Source organism: Carlito syrichta, unplaced genomic scaffold (genome assembly GCF_000164805.1).
Source record: "Carlito syrichta isolate Samal-C Ts95f unplaced genomic scaffold, Tarsius_syrichta-2.0.1 Scaffold304768, whole genome shotgun sequence".
NCBI classification, from domain to species: domain Eukaryota; kingdom Metazoa; phylum Chordata; class Mammalia; order Primates; family Tarsiidae; genus Carlito; species Carlito syrichta.
In genome coordinates, this window is record NW_007248864.1 from 99833 (window position 1) to 105373 (window position 5541).

The window sequence follows — 5541 nt, forward strand, 5'->3', positions numbered from 1 at the left end:
GACAGAGTGAGACTCCAACTCAAAAAAAAAAAAAAAGAAAAGAAAACACAAAATACCAAAATATATGGGATGATGCAAAATCAGTACAAAAAGTGAAGTTTATAGCAACAAAACCTTCCATTAAAAAAGAAAGTTCTTGGCTGGGCGAGGTGGCTCACTTCTGTAATCCAAGCACTCTGGGAGGCCAAGGCAGGATTGCTAGAGACCAGGAATTGCCAAAAGCCTAGTTTAGGCAACACAGAGAGTATATCCACACACACAAAAAATTAGCCAGGCATTTTGGCATGTGTCTGTAGGCCGAGCTACTTGGGGAGCTGAGGCAGAAGGGTCACCTGAGCAAAGGAGTTTGAGGTTGCGATAAGCCATAATCATGCCACTGCATTCTGGTCAAGGTAACAGAGTGAAAACCCAACTCAAAAAAAAAAAAAAAAGACATCTAATAAACAGTCGAACTTTATACCTCAAGGAATTTAAAAAAAATTAGGACTAAGTCCCAAGTTAGCAAAAGGAAATGAATAGTAAAGATAAGGGTAAAAACAAACGATAGAGACTAAAAGTACAATAGAAAAAAACCAAGGAAACTAAGAGTGGTTTTTTGAAAAGATAAATAAAAGTGGCAAACCTTTATCTACACTAAGAAAAAAGGAGAAAAAATGTAAATAAAATCAGATATGAAAAAAGACATTACAACTAACTATAAAAGATTACTATAAATAATTATATACTAAGAAATTGGATAAACTAGAAGAAATGGATACATTCTTAGAAACATACAACCTACCAAGACTGAATCAGGAATAGAAAATCTGAATACATCAATAATGAGTAAAGAGATCTAATCAGTAATCAAAAACCTTTAACAAATAAAAGCTGAGGACCAGATGGCTTCACCAGTGAATTCTGTCAAAAATTTTAAAAAGAACTAATGCCAATGCTTTTCAAATTCTTCCAAAAAATGAAAGAGGAGGAAATACTTCCAAAGTCATTTTACGAGGCCAGCATTCCCTGATACCAAAGCCAGACAAGGACACTACAAGAAAATAAAACTACAGGCCAATACCCCTGATGAACATAGATACAAAACTCCTCCACAAAATACTACCAAGTACTGGAAGTCCTAGCCAGAACAATTCAGCAGTAAAGAGAATTAAAAGGCATCAAAATCGAAAAGATTTAAAATTATTTTCAGATCTGTTTGCAGATGACATGATTTTTTAATGGACTTTACACACACACAAACCTGTTAACTAAGAAACTAATTGAGTAAAGTTACAGGATATGAACTCAGCATACAAAAATCATTTCAGCTTCTATACACTAAAAACAAATGCCTGAAAATGAAGCTAAGAATACAACTCCAATTATAATAACACAAAAAAATAATAAAATACTTAGGAATATATTTAAATAATGAGGTCAAAAACTTGTACACTAAAAACTACAAAATGCTGATGAAAGAAATTTAAAAAGACACAAATAAATGGAAAGATATCCCATATTCAAGATTAGAATACTTAATATTGCTAAAATATTCGTCCTGCCCAAAGCAATCTACATATTTTTTTTGCTTGTTTGTCAGTTTTTGTTTTGTTTTGTTTTGTTTTTGAGTTGGAGTCTCACTCTGTCGCCCAGACTGGAGTGCAGTGGCCGTGCCTGGCCACTGCAGCCTCGACTTGCTGGGCTCTGGTGATCCTTCTGCCTCAGCCTTCCAAGTAGCTGGAACTACAGACACATGCTACCACACCCCGCTAATTTTTAGTTTTTGTTTTTGAGTTGGAGTCTTGCTCTGTTGCCCAGGCTGGAGTGCAATCATGGCTACCACAGCCTCAACCTGTTGGGTTCAGGCAATCCTTCCACCTTACCCTTCCAAGTAGCTGGGACTACAGGTATGCATCACCACACCCAGCTAATTTTTTTTTAATTTTAGAGACAAGGTCTTGCCATGTTGCCCAGGATGGTCTAAAACTCCTGGGCTCAGGCAATCCTCTTGCCTTGGCCTGCTAAAGTGGTAGAATTATAGGCGTGAGCCACCATGACTGGTTGCAAACTATATATTCAATGCTATTTTCATCTAAATTCAATGACATTTTTACAGAAATAAAAAAATCCTAAAATTCATATGAAACAAAATGAAAAAAAAAAAGCCCAAAGTAGCCAAAGCAATCTTGAGAGAGAAGAGCAAAGCCAAATATATTTTGAAATAACATTTACTGATTTCAAAATATATTACAAAGCTACAGTAACTAAAACAGTATGGTACTGGCATAAAGACATAGAAATCAATGGAATAGAGAATCCAGAAATAAATCCAGGCATATGTGGTCAAATGATCTTTGACCAGTGTACCAAAAATACATAGTGGGGAAAGGATAGTCTCTTCAACAAATGGTGCTGGGAATATTAGACAGCCACATGTTAAGAATGAAACCAGACCTTTATCTTCCACCATACACAAAAACCAACATAAAATGAATTAAAAACTTAAACATAACACCAGAAACTGTGAACTCCTATAATAAACCATTAAAAAAACTTGATCTTGGCAAAGATTTTTTTGATATAACGCCCAAAACAGTCAACAAAAGCAAAAATACAGAAGTAGGACTACACCAAACTAAAAAGCTTTCCCCCCCTTTTTTGTGCAGCAAATGAAACAACAGAATGAAAAGATAATTTATGGAATTGGAGACACTATTTGAAAATCATATGTCTGAAAAGGGGCTAATATCTAAAATATTTAAGAAATTCCTATAACTTAATAGCAACAACAAAACAAATAACCCCATTTAAAAATAGACAAAGGGGCTGAACAGACATTTCTCCAAAGATGACATACAAATGGCCAACCAGTACACAAAAATGTGCTCAACATCACTAATTATCAAGGACGTATAAATCAAAACCACAATGAGATAGCACTTTAGACCTGCTAGAATGGCTACTAAAAAAAATCCAACAGGTAAGAAGGGTCAACAAAGATGTGGATATACTGGAACCCTTATAACACTGTCGGTGGGAATATAAAATAGTGTGGTTGCTATGAAAACCAACATGGCGGTTGCTCAAAAAAAAAAAAAAAAAGAATTTCTGGCAAGATGGCAACGGGACAGTTCGGACTGTGAGAATCTCTATAAAAGCAAGTGTCCATAAAACTTGATCAGGCTTGGAGGCTCAACCTGTAACCCCAGCACTTTGGGAGGCTGAGGCAACTGGACTGTCTGAGCCCACGGGTTCAAGACCAACCTAGGCAACTTGGTGAGACCTTGTCTCCACAATGAATCAAAAATTAGGTGAGTGTGATAGCCTTGCCTGTAGTTCTGGGCACTCGGAAGGCTAAGGTAGAAGGATCGCCAGAACTCAGCAGTTCGACACAGGGGCGGCCATGAGTGTGAGTGCCACTGCACTCTATCCTGGGTGACAGAGTGTGAGACTCAAACTCAAAAAAACCAAAAACAAAATAGACTCTCTGCATGAGTGTGTGTGTGCCAGTGGGTGAATGAAAGTGCATCTGAGGAGAGACTTGGGTTCATGTACCCGGGGTTCTCCTCTGGAGGTGACTGCATCCCAGCACTGCCTTAAATTGGAGCCGCTGGCACATGCAGGATTGTCTGCTGTTCTTGGGGTTCTCCTGGGAAAAGCCTGCCAAATACAGTTGATCCTCATCACATGGAGTCTGGCCCACACCATCACCTGTAACAGTAAAGTGGCTGGAACTCTGGATCCATGGAGAGAGCAGTCAGGGTTAGCTGGAGAGGAGCCCCACTGCCAGTGAGGAAACGACGGCCTTCTGGAGCCATTTTCGCTGTCCTGGGACCAGGCAAAGACCTGCATTGTTCCGCTCAGCTCCACTCAGACTCCAACCAGGTACCTGGAATTTATCTCACCAAACTTGGAGAGACAGATGCCCCTCCCCAACGCTGGAACAGGCACAAACACATAAGATCTGAGTGGGAGTCTTGACAGCAGCAGACGGGTGAGTACAGATCCAGATCTGATCTACCCTCCTCCCACAATAGGCCATGGGGCATCTGATGCTCACTGAGAGCAACCTTATCAGCTTGCACTGAGAGCAGAGAGGAGGGGCTGGAGACCACAGCTAAGAGAAAGGTGAAGTTAGAGGAACTGTATCACAGTTAGTTTTTTTGTTTTTTGTTTGTTTGTTGTACCTGGTTTATATTGTTCGTTTGTTGTTTTAGTTTTGAGTTTTTTTCCTTTTCCTCTTCTCTTTCTGTTTTTGATTACATTTTCATACTCGCTTTGTTATTTTACTGTTGGTTTTTTTTTTAAACTTCCTGTTTATGTATAGGTATTTTTGAGAGACTATACAACAATAAGGGGGTTTTGTCAGTTTCTGTGTTTGTATGTTTTTGGATTTTAAATCTTTTCTATCTTTGTGTCTCTTTTCATTTGTTAGTTGGTACACCTGTCTGCTTTCCCTCTTGTTCTCTCTCTCCTACTTCTTCTCGTCCCCTCCTTCCTTTTTCCATTATTTTCCTTTTTCTTACCTCATTTTGCTTTTGGGGGCAAACCTATATCCCCATTGCATGGACAGATTGCAAGGCAGTGGGAAAACAGTTCCAGGAGGCACACACAGCTGTCAGTGAATACTGGGATCTGCAGATAGTACAGCCCCCCACCTACAGTACAGATGCATCATTGAACAAAGCCAGAGGATCCGCATAAGGAACAGGAGAGTGAGCAAACAGAAGTAAAAGCTATCCCCCCCATCCCTGAATAACAGAATTAAAGAAGGGGACAAAAAAAAAGGAGGGAGAAAAATCTATACAAATGAAGAAAAATGAAAAGAAGTATATGGGTCTCACACAGACCCCTGAGAGGTCAGCCACTGAGAATAGACTTCGGCATGCAAACAATGAAGAGTCCCCAGAATGAATGGTCTCAAATCACAAAGATATCAAGACATTAATAGAGAGAACAAATAGAATTGAGGAGAGACAAGAGGAAAGAGTGAAGAGGTTGATAACCAAGATAACAGCAATAAAGAATACAATGAATGAAATAAATAACAAACTGATAAACATGGAAAGCAGAATCAGCCAAGCAAAAGAAAAAAAATCTCAGACTTGAGACCAAATATAGAACTCAAATGGTTAAAAATATAGAAAAGAAGCTTCACAGTAGCAAGAACACGGAACCAACCGTGCTGCCCATCAAAAGAGAACTGAATAAAAAAATGTGGTACATACACACAATGGAATATAACACAGCCCATAAAGATGAACAAAATCAAGAACTTCACAGCAACTTGGATGGATTTAGAGTCTATAATACTGAGTGATTTTTCACAGAAACAAAGAACTGAGTATCATATGTTCTCACTCATAAGTAGACTTTGAACAACTATCATAATATTATAAGAAAAGGATTGACAGCAGTGGGAATCTGTGGGGGGTTGAGGGGGCAGGGAGGTGGGATTGACAGTAGTGGGAATCTGCCTGGGGAAGGGGGGGCACACCTCATCAACAAGGGTACCTGCATAATGAACATTTGTATACCTAACCCTGAATTGTACCTCACATC

The 5541-nt window shown here is 38.9% G+C and overlaps 1 protein-coding gene across 1 annotated transcript in view; it reads right to left on the minus strand.

Annotated features, from left to right (window-relative positions):
• ATP11C (ATPase phospholipid transporting 11C) overlaps positions 1–5541 on the minus strand; it is a gene marked incomplete at its 3' end in the record, with an annotated part of 161985 nt that overhangs the window by 96136 nt on the left and 60308 nt on the right. The gene's annotated exons all lie outside the window — the stretch shown is intronic.